This window comes from Hemiscyllium ocellatum, chromosome 8, assembly GCF_020745735.1.
Source record: "Hemiscyllium ocellatum isolate sHemOce1 chromosome 8, sHemOce1.pat.X.cur, whole genome shotgun sequence".
Lineage (NCBI taxonomy): Eukaryota > Metazoa > Chordata > Chondrichthyes > Orectolobiformes > Hemiscylliidae > Hemiscyllium > Hemiscyllium ocellatum.
Window position 1 is genome coordinate 99,123,885 of NC_083408.1, and position 14,815 is coordinate 99,138,699.

At 41.1% G+C, this 14,815-nt stretch overlaps 1 protein-coding gene across 4 annotated transcripts in view; it reads right to left on the bottom strand.

Annotated features, from left to right (window-relative positions):
- Positions 1-14,815, bottom strand: part of LOC132818392 (B-cell lymphoma/leukemia 11B-like) — a 172,617-nt gene that overhangs the window by 94,406 nt on the left and 63,396 nt on the right. The gene's annotated exons all lie outside the window — the stretch shown is intronic.

Genomic DNA, 14,815 nt, shown 5'->3' on the forward strand with positions numbered 1-14,815 from the left:
GTCAATCTGAGATTAGGAAAGAGAGTTAACAGTTGCCTGTATTTGGAGCTAAGATACAGAACAGGCATGATCACACAGAATGGTGGAATAAGCTTGAAAAGCTGATTGGTCTACTCCCACTTCATATATTACTCAACGAGTAGTCAGCGTATAGTATATACTGCAAACTATCAGTTTGACCACCAATGAAACTTCTTGACTGATATTAGGGCAAATAAAAAAATACATGAGAGATGTTTAACTGGTGTTTTACTCTCGTGCCTAAAGTCAAAATGAGTCTCTTTATCCGACATCTTATTTACAATTAACTGCCTTTAAAGCAAGGTGCCTCTTTGTACTGGGCCCAGCCTACACCCTACAAAACAATGCAACTTATCCTACTTCTGAGGAAGGGAGCTGGTATGCTTGTGCTTACATGCACATCTGTTACAGTTTAAAATATTTTTCAAGAAAAAAATTATACTTTTCGCCACAGTCTATCATGTATACAAGCCCTGCCAACTGGGATGCGAGATTGCTTATTTGCTCAGCTGGGTGCAATAGTGTATCTCTGAGCAGGCAGCTTAAATTCCCTGCTAAAAAAAGAAACTGTCAAATAGAAACACGATTACACTACCAGTCTAACAATGATTTTAAAACAGTCAACATTCTGCTTTGCAACGAGCCTTTTCACTGGGCTATGTCCACATCTGACAGGACACAAGACCTTTGAGTCATATTGTACTTTCTTAACATCCTTCTTGGACTGCCCGCTAAGAAGTTCTCAAAGCATGCGTGGAAAAAGTGGCTCTCTCTTTATTTTCCTCCTCCCCCATCTTTCTTGCACACCCCATTCATGCTGGGACACAATTTCATTGTCAGCCAACAGTACCATGCCTTTAGAGCCCACTGGTTCAGCATCAAACTAGACTACAAGTTTTGTCTCATTCAAACGAGGGGAAACCATAGACAAACCCCCTGATTCTGTCCTGCCCCAACAACAACACTGGGGGAATGCAGTCAAGCAAAGTAGCCCATAGTAACCAAAGTAAAGTAGCCCATGACAGACTTTTCAAAGTGACAGGATGGACAGCACTGAGGAAACAGAGAACCGAGGTGATCTCATACCGGTATCTTTGGGAAACTGAGGTCAGGTGTAACATTCGGAATGCTGCTACAGCAGGGATCACCTAACTTAGCACAGACCAGGGATCAACCCAAGGAGTTACATATCAATGGTGCAACAGAAGACATCTAGGAGGGAATTCCTAACTTTTTTTTAAACTCACAAAATTACAGAATGGTTTCTGCACAAAGTTCTTGTTAGCACTCTGCAAAAGTGAGTTAGTTAGTCTGACACCATTCTCCATTGCCTTGCACATTTTTAATTTCAATTACTCATCTAATTCCTTTTAAAAACAGAGTGAAGAATGCTTCCACCAACCTTTCAGGCAATGCATTCCAGAGTGTAACAACTCACAGCGTTTCTCCATATTGCTTATTTGTTTCTTTTGCCATTTGCCTTCCACTGATGTCCTCTGCTTCTCAGCCCTTTTGCCAATGGGAACTGTTTCTCACTGTTTATTCTACTCTTCACAATTCTGAACACTTGTCAAGATTTCAAACTCTCAGGATATGGAACAATTATACAGCAGATTAGAACATTGGGCGGCACGGTGGCACAGTGGTTAGCACTGCTGCCTCACAGCGCTAGAGACCCGGGTCAATTCCTGCCTCAGGCGACTGATTGTGTGGAGTTTGCACATTCTCCCCGTGTCTGCGTGGGTTTCCTCTGAGTGCTCTGATTTCCTCCCACATTCCAAAGATATGCAGGTTAGGTAGATTGGCCATGCTAAATTGCCCATAGTGTTAGATGCATTGGTGAGAGGGAAATGGGTCTGGGTGGGTTACTCTTCAGAGGGTTGGTGTGGGCTTGTTGGGCCAAAGGGCCTGTTTCCATACTGTAGGGAATCTAATCAATATTTAAGTGGGTGGCATGGTGGCACTGTGATTAGCACTGCTGCCTCACAGCACCAGAGACCCGGGTCAATTCCCGCCTCAGGCGACTGTGTGGAGTTTGCACATTCTCCCCGTGTCTGGGTGGGTTTCCTTAGGGTGCTTCAGTTTCCTCCCACAGTCAAAAATGTGCAGGTTAGGTGAATTGGCCATGCTAAATTGCCCGTAGTGTTGTTAGGTAAAGGGGTAAATGTAGGGGAATGGGTCTGGGTGGGTTGCTCTTCAGTGGGTCGGTGTGGACTTGTTGGGCCGAAGGACCTGTTTCCACACTGTAAGTAATCTAATCTAATATAAAAGAAATGCTAGCACCAACAGCAATATCTGCAGCTTTTTAAACACTTCACAAACCAGTAACCCATACTGGAAAAAGAGCAGATTACTGGACTGGAGTTCCTCACACTGGGAAAAATTAGAGAATTATCCAGGAAAGTGAAGTTTTGATAGAGATGAAGCAGTTACAAGTCAAAACAGTAACAAATGTTTTAAAATCAGCCACCCAACTGGCAATAAAAAAAATTCAAAACAACCACAACCAAGATAATTTTTCAGGTCTTGGGTGATTTCTAAAGTGGGTAATCAAATCGTGATTTTGGTCTTTTTATATTCAGTGGCAACTTTAGAAAAGCTTTAGCAGTTAATTGAGAACTGAGGAGAAAGATAAATTAATAGGTTGGCCTGAATTTGCACAGCAGCTCAATTAAGATCAGTGAAGAGAAGAGACAAGTCGCTGTCTCTGTTCTAGATTCATCAGAACTCAAAAAGCTGAACCACCCAGAAAAATTTTGCTGTCATTTCTTTTTTCTGCAGTGAACTTCCGGCGTTTACTATTCTGAAGCTGTGTTTGGCTCTGATCTCTAATAAAGAGAAACTGACCCTGGTTGAGTGGAGGGAATGTAAAAAAAGAGACCTGAAGCTAACCCATGGCTGTATGACGATGTGAAGACAGCTTTAACACCACAGAGACACACTATCGTCAAAGAGCAACAAACCTAGAGTGATAGGGCACAGTGCACATTCAACGGCCACAAGTTCTCTCCTTGTCAAAGTCAATGATTTCTTCTATGCCTCATGATTCTACCCTAACTCCTTTACACCTCAGTTATTTTAAAACCTTTAAATGGTTAAAATATTGCACCGTTGTTATTCTCTATTGCAGCTGAGGCCCATCACATCACTTCTGTGGGACCTCAAATCAAGGACCCACTGCACTGCCAGCGTCAGCTTTGTATTAAAGCTACATGTGGCTCTGGCGAATCATTACTAAGCCCATTCTGAGACTAACTGTTTTTTTGATCCCAGCCATGCACTGCACCACCAGCAAGAGTGCAATATTCTTGGCCAACAAGAGCACTAAGGCAGAAAATGACAAAATGGCTGCAAGCTTGTTTACCAGTCTGCAAGACAACCACTGCTCTGGACGACGTCATAAACCACACAGCAATGCTGTATAGTGAACTGATGTCACGTGAGCCCAAAGACTAATACACCCTTCACCACACTCTCATCCTTGTTACAACTTCGATGAAATATGCAATTTCCTGGTTTTCATCCTCCCCTCTCTGTCAACTTACTGAGCTTTTTCCATTCTTAATTTGCTACTAGAGTTCATTTCTTTCATTGACATCCACGATTCCTCCTTCCATGTATGAAGCGCATCTATGACTTTCACTTGCTGTCCTTTTTTAAAAATACCTTTTATGTAACTTTAACATTGCAAGGCTTTCAAGGTGTTTCACAGTAACACAATCAGACCAAAACTGACAATGAGCTGAAAAAGGCAGCAGGTGCCCAAAAGTACTGAAGAACAGATTTAAGATGGAGACGGTGATAGGGGCAGGAAAGCTCAGGGGTGGATTTATGTAAAGCTTCAACTAAATATCGTAAGACATGACTACCATTAACAGAGCACAAGAAATGAGAGAGGCAAGAAAGGAAAGAATTTTGGGGAATGGAGTGATCTCAGATGACTGTCAGACTTCAGAAGGCCCTTTCTTTAAGGAATTGTCAAAATGATGTTAATGCTTAAGCAGGGCTGCAACAACATTACGTTAGTACACTTCCACCAAATGGGCAGCCAAAGGAAGAGAATATGCAAGGAGCTTAAAAACTCACGCACAAATTAGCTTCATTGCTTCATTTTTAAAATTATTTTTAACTTTTTCAATATTGGTGAAGCCCCACAAATTGTGCACTGTAGGTCGGAGACAAAAGGCAGAAATTTCACCTTACTGATGACAAGACGACAAAATGGCCTCGGTGAGATACTCATTCACTTCTCAACAACACAAAGAGAGAGAGAGGCCATTCCGTCCATCATATCCATTCCTGCTCTTTCCAAGAACTCTCTCGTTTAAACCTGTTACCCAGCCCTTTCCGCCCTTTCCACAACAGAGCCTTGCAATGATTTCCCTTTTTAAGAATTACGTCTAATCCCATCTTGAAAGGTGCTCTTGAATCAGCTTCCACCACCTTCTTGGGCACTGCATTATTTAATCTTCAGAGATGCCCTGACTACAACCACAAATCATCTGAAATCCTACAGTAAAGGAAAAGCATGAACCGGCATTCTGGGGTGGTGGGGAAGCATAGCTCCGCGTGGTTGTGGAAAGAGGAGGTGGCTGACCCATGGCAACACATACTATCTCTCTCTCTCTCACACATACACACTTATTCACTCCTTATACTGAGAGGTTCAGCACTCATACTGCTTAAATTAAAATGGCTGCAACTATTTCCACTACGGTTAAGTAAAATCAAAACCAGATGAGCATTGCTCCACATTAATTCTTTGACAGTGTGTCACACTCGCCTCTCTAAGTACAGTCAAAAGCAACGTCAGTCGGTCGTGGTGAAAGAAAGGGAAGGTTGGGGGGTGGTGGTATGGTAAAGGAATAAATCTCTGAAAATACTGCTTGAGAGAATTCAGATGCACATTCCACTGGTACGTTGAAGCAAAATATACAGCAACTGAAGTAAGATAGGAAAAAAAAACAAAATAATGTGCTTTGAGCAACTTTGCAATTGATATTACAATTGCTAATAATACACAATATTTTGAAATTTTACTTTTTAACCTATTACTTCTGGGATTCTCACCTGAAAGGATGCTCGCAAGTCAGTTGCTTTTTAAATGAAACTCTGACAGCTGAATGGTCGCTATCAATGATACCAACCATTTGAATTCCAGATTTTTAAACTAAAATGGAATTCAAATTGCCATGGTGGAATCTGAACTTGCATTTTCCTGATTTTTGATCCAAGTTTTCTGGATGCAAATATACAGATTGATCAGAGCACATTATCCCAATCACTATTGTTCAACACAAGAACTACATTTGCAAAAATAATTATTGTACTTATTATGCACCTACTGTGCATCATCATATAAGAATACAAGAAACAGCTTCACCACAATTAAATCAAATACTACATTTCATTCTAACAACAAAAGTAATTCCACAGAGGCAGAAACCACAGATTTCAATTCTGCATCACGTTAAGCAAGAGAGAATATTTTATTAGTGAACATAGTTCATTCTTTCTGTGTGAAGGTTATGTTTAGTTCTTCAATTACATAACTGGCTAAAAAGAGCACATAATCTGATAAACAAACCTGGACGGGCACCAGCTGACAGAGAGCTCATGTGCTTACCGCATTAATTTAGATGTTTGCACTTGTGTGAGTCAGACACACACTACACTGGGAAGAGTGAACATGCTGCTCACGCAATAAATTACTTAATAAGAGCAAGGTAAGAAAAGACTTGTACAGTAATTAATCAGATTCCATGTAGCTGCCCAGATTGTGACAGGTTCTCCTTCCCTCACAAAGTGACTGAAATCTTGCACATGGCACTGAGATGTTATGCCCAGCATTTCTTTTCAAAACTGAATATTTAAATTACATCACATCTCTAATCTACACCAAATGTCATCAATGTTTATTTTTTTCCACATCTGTAAAGCTAATATTGTGTTTGCTTTCCAAAATACACCAGGAGCATTTCCGCAAGGAAATAAAAATTATGATGTGACAGTTTTGTAAGGTGAATAAACGTCAGTTTACTTGCTGGTAAACTCACTGCCAAAAATACCAGAAAATCTGCAACACAGTCATGGCCGTCACAATGTAATCCGTTACTCGACTGAACACTATAACTCTAGCATAACAGAGTGCCGCCACAACATTATGAAAAATGATGAATAATACTTCTTTAAAAATATTGGAAATGCATTTAACAGCACAGAGACTGCAAAAAACATTAATAACCATAATGCCTGCTTCTGAATCCATCTTATTCTGGATTAGTGGTGCTGGAAGAGCACAGCAGTTCAGACAGCATCCGATGCTGCCTGAACTGCAGTGTTCTTCCAGCATCACTAATCCAGAATCTGGTTTCCAGCATCTGCAGTCATTGTTTTTACCCCTCTGAATCCATCTTATACAGGCACCTGAGTAATGTCAAACTTCCAATAGCACCTGTCACAATCTCATATAGTCAATCCCAGCTCAAGGCTGTGATAAATGGGTCAAGCCAGATCATTTACTGCAATCATTACTGACCAGAAAGTCACTGCACACCATACATGTGTGAATATCACAAAATAAGTGGATGAGAATCAGATATCACTGCAATGCTGTCTATGTCAAATACACTTTCTTGAGCACCCTCAGTTTTGAACTGCTCCTCGAAGGTAGTTATGCCTTCAGCCTCCTGGACCCCAAGCTTTGGAATTCCCTCCTGAAATCTTTCCATCTCTCAACTTCTCTCCTCCTGCCAAGACACTCCTCAAAACTTACCTTTTTTTGTCACCCATCCCAGAATCTTGATGCGTCTTTGATAGCACTCCTATAAAGTGCAAGGTATCATTGCTTTTGTCCAGTCTCTCATCTGAAGTGGCCACTTAAATGAATTCCTGAGGGATGGAGAGGCAGCCAACAACTGTAGAACTATACTCCAGTAACAATTAGCACCTTCAGGAAAGGTGGGAAACACCCTTTGGGAGAATAAAATTCGAGTAGGAAGCTGTAAAAACCCTAATCTACAATGTTAGTATCTTTATTCAGTTGCTGCAGAGATTACACTGCATAACACTGCTCTGACCCTATCATTTTTATCCCAGAGTCCAACCTATAAATCATATCTTAGGTAATAAAGGTGCTCACTAGGAGACACTATGATTATGAACATAAATTAAGCCCCATTTAAAGCAGCTGAGAAGAAGCTACCTGAAAATTCCCCTATGTAATATGGAAAGCTTCCAGAGTCACCTTATATTTGAGTTCTCATTTTTAACCCAAATATCCGCAATGATATGACTGTACCATTATGAATGATTTCTTTTTCACTCCAAATTAATGCAACATTCTGGAAATGTCAAGACTGCTTTTTCACACCACACAGTCCTGTGCTAAATATTTCTATTTCTCTTGTGAAACAGTTAAAAAGGTAATTTAAGTGCACATACAGGAGACATTTTAATTCTGGGTATTATGCATACGGCAAGGCACAATACAAAATTGCCTTGGTACCCTTTGGAGTCAGAAAATGGTACAGTCCTAGCTGCTAATTTCTGTTAAGATGTTAGAAGTTCCCTATATCACAAAGACACAACTTGACAGATGACACATGTGTTCAATCGCAAGGGCCAGCAGAAGGTGACCATTCATTTTGGTTCTGGCTCACTGATTAGGATATCACCTGATCTCAGGGATTTACTGCCTCTTAGCAAACTTGACTCTGCTCAACACCGTCTCCAATACCTCCTCCCACCACACCCCCACCCTGGACATACACCCACACACAGCCATATGCACTCTGGGTCATTTTGCATCAGTTTCAAATTAAACAAAGCAAAGAAACATGGCAAAGTAAGAAATGTTTTAAATAGAAAGTTCAGGTGAAACAAACTTTTTGAACGGTAAAAAAGAGTAGGATAAAATTTATGGATAGCATATACAGTACCAGATGGGCTCTTTAGTTTGTCTATGGTAGAAATGAAAATGGCTTGTGAGAAGGTAATAGCTTGGTATTATTGCTAGACTATTAATCTAACAGACCCAGGTAATATTCTGGGAACGTAGACTCAAATCTTGCCATGGGCAGGATAAAATTCTGAAATTAATTAACCTTGCTGAGAAAAAAACATCTGGTTCACTAATGCCATCCTTACCTGCCCTGGCTAACATTTGACTCCAGACTCACAATAATGTCGTTGACTCTTAACTGACCTCTGGGCAATAAATGCTGGATTAGCCACCAACGCTCACGTTCCATCAATATTTAATGTAATTCCCTGTCAATTCGGGATTAGAAATGCTAAAAATGTAGTAAGGTTTGACAAGTAAGGTACTGCCTGTTTAATTTGAACTGCTAAATCATGGATTAATACCAGGAATAAGGAATGGCTGTACATTCCCTAATCTAAGTGGAAATGTGCCAACTACATGGTGTGCATCATTTCTGAAGCTGTGCCTGGTTACAATAAATATCATTTTCAAAGAACCCGTTAGCAAACATAGCTCTGACAGAAATGCTACCCCCACAGCGACTAACACCACAAGCGGTGGCCATTCACAGCTCCATTCATATTAACTCTACCAGCACACCTCTACTCTGGATAAAACTTTCACTTGCGAAAGAAGCTGGTATATAAAAGGAGGTTTAAAAAAATTCTTTATGACTGGCAACAGAGTTCTTTGCAGGAATGCTATCACCAATTTAAAATGCATGTCACTGAGGATCAATTGATTTCTACCTGTCAAAGACAATCTCAGTCACAAAACTCCCAGGTATCAGGCAAGTGCATCCACTCGTTGCACAACCCAATTTCATTCAGCATCCAATCAGCCAACACCACAAGCCTCCCCCAGCACAAACAATATCTTAATTCCCACTTGTGCCATTAAACAAAAGCGAATTTTTGCAGCTCCCCTCATATCAGAGTGGGCTGGTTGTACTACTGGATGTTGAGTACTAACTAGACCACGCAGGTGTGAAGATCAGAAGTTAGAACCTACAATACCATAATACAGGACACAGTTAAGCAGATGACCAGGATGATTGATTAAAAAACAGGCAGGACCAATATGAATAGGGAACAGGTGGGACTGCCGAGTGGAAGGAACTGTGAGACTGAGTATTTAATAAACCTCATCCATAAAGGCAGGTTTCTGGTTTTCTTCTCATTGACTGGCTTAGACCTGAATTGAAACATTACTGTCCTACTCACTGCACTGCACAGAGTAAACCTAGCACTGGAGCTCCTGCCCTAAGTCATGACTGGATTACACCTACCAGATCCCACCTCTCTCAGTTGGTCATGTTGTTCGGAACTTCATCATACAACTTCCTTCTAGGAAATATCATGCTCCAAACCCCCTTCCTAGCCCACTGGTAATCCAACATGTCTATCTGGAGCCCTGCTTTCAGGTATCAACTGCAGAACAAGCAAACTCTTCAACACTCAAATGAATGAAACCTGGCAGAAGGTCAAACTGCCTGGTTCCCATTTTTTAAATAACTTACAAACAGATAGAATAAAAATTTTATTGAAAGAATATGATCCTATAATTGTTCTTCTGTGTTGCTGGCCACAGTCTCCTGGAAATTAACCCAGCATCCCTGGAAACTCTGGGGCAACCTTAGTCAATGACTGAGTCTCCATTGGGAAGGAAATGATTTAGGATTGGGCAAATGTCCGGCTAATGCGCTCAATTTGAGCTTAAACGTTCAAAGAAAATTACAAATGAAGGAAACCAAATGTGTTACATAAATAGAACTTCCCCGGAGTAACCACAGAATGCAAAACAATCTCTGAACAAATGCACTGAATATTTTTGGTATCCTGTATCTCCCGGAGGGACATCCTCCAACCCACTCACAATTACATCCCAAGTTTTGTTTTCCCTGCATTCTAACCTCCTGGACAGTTGAAATGATTTGGGGAGATTGCTGGCAACAGCTGGAATGTGAATGTTCATAAGCCCATGAGGCGCCTTCACAGAAACTCACCACTCTCACCACTATCTCGTAACAACTAGTTCCGTTTTGATTTTACATATTACTGGGACATAAAGAAAGGCACATTCTTATTCTTTCCTTTAACTCAGAACTTAAAACAAACATGTTAAGTGTGCAAAGAAAATCAGAAGGAAAGTGTTTGGATAACAATGGGCTTCAATCGCAGAGTGTCTCACATTTATGTTCAGCAACTGGAACATAACAGTTACTGCAGACCAAAAGGTAAAAATCACACAACACCAGGTTACAGTCCAACAGGTTTAACTGGAAGCACTAGCTTTAGGAACACTGCTCCTTCATCAGGTGGTTGGGAGCAGCGCTCTAAAACCTACTGCATCTACTTAAACCTGTTGGACTATAACCTGGTGTTATGTGATTTTTAACTTCCTGATGAAGGGCTTTGCCCGAAATGTTGATTTTCCTGCTCCTCAAATGCTGTCTGACCTGCTGTGCTTTTCCAGCACCACTCTGATCTAAACTCTGGTTTCCAGCATCTGCAGTCCTCACTTGTGCCTGATTTTTAACTTTGTACACCCCAGTCCAACGTCGGCACCTCCAAATCATGACTGCAAACCAATAATAACAAAAAAAAAGGCTTGGCTCTAAGATAGAAATTTGATTTAGATGCTATTCCTGAGGTAGGAGATACACAAAACTGCTGTCCTGTGAAGACTGGACAGACTTCATCACGCTTGGCTACTTATTAAATCCAAATCAACAGAAATGGTGTGCTTTTATGCACCATCCTTTGCAGTGAAAAGCTGCATGTGTTTTATCAGACAAAACTTGGATAGTGAGCTGTTACTTAAAGAGATGTTACAAAAGGACACTAGCAGTTGGTCAAAAAAGCAGGGATTTAAGAGTGTCTGAATGAAGAAATGTGATGGCAAACAGTTGGAAGGTGGGAAGTATAGAGCTTTGGGTTTAGGTAATTGAAGGCACAGCTGCCAACAGTGAAGCAACCGTAACAGGTGACACTGAACAGGCCAGAGATGGAGAAACTCAGGACGTCACTAAGCCACGACAAAAGGGAGTTGAAAACAAAAATGAGACGTTTAAAATCTAAGGAGAGAAACAGAATTAAATAAATTCAAAAAAGAAACAATGGAAGAATATGAAAGTGAGACTACGACAGTCACCGTCAACAAGGGAGTTTACATCGGAACCAATACCACTTGCCAAACAACTTCCTTATATAGCAAATGTTTTCTTAGTCAGTACAACAGTGGCCAGAGACAGTAAGCACTCATTTCTCTCCTTGCTCTTGCTCATACTAGTATTAGCATTTCAGCACATAGCTATACCAATCACCTGTCTGCTGGCAAAAGCAGAACATGGACCAGAGTATCCTGCTTTAAAGTAACACACACAGCCTGTTTACTTTGGACAATCGCAAGGAATTCTCACTTCCAAAACACCCAAACCTTTTGCCAAAACCACCAATACCCTGCCACAAAAATATCCGGATTTATAATAAGTAATGAGAAATGCCAGCTTTTTCCCTTCTTCTTACAGTGCCCGTGAACTGAACCTTTTCCGGCGATTGTAATGGGGCAGTACTGATCTCGCCCTCCAGCATCTCATTCCCTTGTTAAGGTCAATGCCGGTTATTCAGTCTTGTTAACCCCACAACACATACTGTTATTTTGCTGTAATTTATAAAATCCTTTCTCCATATTATGCAATCTTATTATATTTATGGAGATTTCTTTCTTGATGCCACACTTCTGAAATTTTAATTCTGGTCTTTCATTATTATTGTGAAATATAAATGCAAATGTATTACTTTGGAACAAATAATTTAACAAAGATTATTCAATAAATAAAAAAAGTAATAATTTCGAAAGGTTAAATGGCTGACTACCAACATAAATATCTTTACTTCTGGGTATCCCTTTTTACCTCAATTTACCAAGATGTACAGTGTAGACACCCAGTGGAGCATGTTCATTGACACTTCCATGCTGTCTTAAAGCAAAAACATTCAAACCATAGAAGCAGGCTATACACCACATCAGTGTTATCTGCCAAGAGTCACAATCATAGAGACGTACAGCACATAAACAGACCCTTCAATCCAACTCGTCCATGCCGACCAGATATCCTAAATTAATCCAGTCCCATTTGCCAGCTACAGTGAAAATGTGGCAAACTGGCATGGAAGTCCTCAAAACTTACACATGATTTTTCAGATTCCACTCATTTAGTCAAGAAAGAACAGTTATCCACAACAGGGGATCCCTCTGTTGAGACAGCAGAGAGAGGTTCACATAAATCTTTTGAATGTTCACCAGCAAGTGGACCCAGAGCAACATTTTACGGTGCTGATGATCTAGCCAGATTATCTAATCCATTGATAACAGAGTTTAAAAGAAATTATGAAATAAGCAAAATAAATAACCCTACCACAAATATGTTAACTGGAAAAGGCAGCAAACCAGAAATACAGGTTATTTGAAACTAATCGCACTTTCCTGGTTTGAAATTACACAAAAATAAGCAGTTACATCTATTGTACCATGTACAAAATGAATTCTATCTCTAAACAGCTGTGAAAGAGTTGCTTTCCTCCCTTATATGGTCACTTTGTTTTATAATGAAGAACAAAAACATTTTCTTTTAAGCCATATTGCTGCAGAATATGTTTTTTAAACTTCCTTCATTACACAATTAATAATTAAATATTAATATTTATCACATAAGGAAAAGTGATGTGGACCAGGTTCTAACCTGCACTGTCTTCAGTACTCTGGCTACTTTGAGCCAGCATGGGCAGAAATCATGTAGAAGGTTTAGCTGACCTGAATCTCAGAGGTGTTTAAATGGATGTTTAAATTGCATTCATTCTCCCAGGCTGACTATTAAACAGTCCTTTGTGTGTCCAACTCTTCTCTCTCTTTGGGCTCTATCTCCACCTATCGTTTATTCCTTACTCCCTCCTAGCTACCATCAATTCTGAAGAAGGGTAACTGGACATGAAACATTAACTCTGATTTCTCTCCAGAGATGCTGCCGGACCTGCTAAGCTTTTCCAGTTATTCCTGTCTTTGTTTCTGATTGCCAGCCTCCGAAGTTCTTTTGGTAATTTTTTCATTAAAGTGATGTCTTATTGCTCTCCCCCTACTCATTGCTCCTCCAACTACCCCACACCCAGGCACAAGAAGAAAGAAAAGTCATCCTAGCTAGTTAGCAGGATGTCAGCTGCAAAACATTAGTGGTCATTGAAGAAGGGAGAAAAGACTCCGGGTGTGAAATGGATTCTTAAATATGGTTTAACTTCTCCGTGAGGGGATGAAATGAAAAGGCTGGGATTACTGCAGATAGAGTCACAGATGTACAGCACGGAAACAGACCCTTCGGCCCAACCTGTCCATGCCAACCAGATATTCCAACCCAATCCAGTCCCAGTTGCCAGCACCCGGCCCATATCCCTCCAAACCCTTCCTATTCATTTACCCATCCAAATGCCTTTTAAATGTTGTAATTGTACCAGCATCCACCACATCCACTGGCAGCTCATTCCATACACATACCACCCTCTGCGTGAAAGAATTGCCCCTTACGTCCCTTTTATATCTTTCCCCTCTCACTCTAAACCTATGCCCTCCAGTTCTGGACTCCCCCACCCCAGGGACAAGATTTTGTCTACTTACCCTATCCATGCCTCTATAAGGTCACCCCTCAGCCTCCGAAGCTCCAGGGAAAACAGCCCCAGCCTGTTCTGCCTGTCCCAATAGCTCAAATCCTCCAACCCTGGCAACATCCTTGTAAATCTTTTCTGAATCCTTTCAAGTTTCACAACATCTTTCTGATAAGAAGGAAACCAGAATTGCACGCAATATTCCAACAGTGGCCTAACCAATGTCCTGTACAGCCGCAACGTGACCTCCTAACTCCTGTACTCAATACTCTGACTGATAAAGGAAAGCATCCAAATGCCTTCTTCACTATCCTATCTACCTGCGACTCCACTTTCAAGGAGCCAAGAACCTGCACTCCAAGGTCTCTTTGTTCAGCAACACTCCCTAGGAACTTACCATTAAGTGTGTAAGTCCTGCTAAGAATCGCTTTCCCAAAATGCAGCATCTCACATTTATCCAAATTAAACTCCATCTGCCACTTCTCAGCCCATTTGCCCATCTGATCAAGATCCTGTTGTAATCTGAGGTAACCCTCTTCGCTGTCCACCACACCTCCAATTTTGGTGTCATCTGCAAATTTACTAACTGTATCTCTTATGCTCACATCCAAATCATTTATGTAAATGACAAAAAGTAGAGGGCCCAGCACCGATCTGTGTGGCACTCCACTGGTCACAGGCCTCCAGTCTGAAGATCAACCCTCGACCACCACCCTCTGTCTTCTACCTTTGAGCCAGTTCTGTATCCAAATGGCTTGTTCTCCCTTTATTCAGTGAGATCTAATCTTGCTAACCAGTCTCCCATGGGGAACCTTGTCGAACACCTTACTGAAGTCCATATAGATCACATCTACCGCTCTGCCCTCATCAATCCTTTATTACTTCTTCAAAATACTCAATCAAGTTTGAGACATATGATTTCCCATGCACAAAGCCGTGTTGACTATCCCTAATCAGTCCTTGCCTTTCCAAATACATGTACATCCTGTCCCTCAGGATTCCCTCCAACAACTTGCCCACCACCGATGTCAGGCTCACTGGTCTATAGTTCCCTGGCTTGTCCTTACTACCCTTACTATGAGGTTGGAGGCGGTGGATGGGAAATCCCCTGAGGTGATGAGGTTATGGATGGTCTGGGAGATGATGGTTGGTCCGC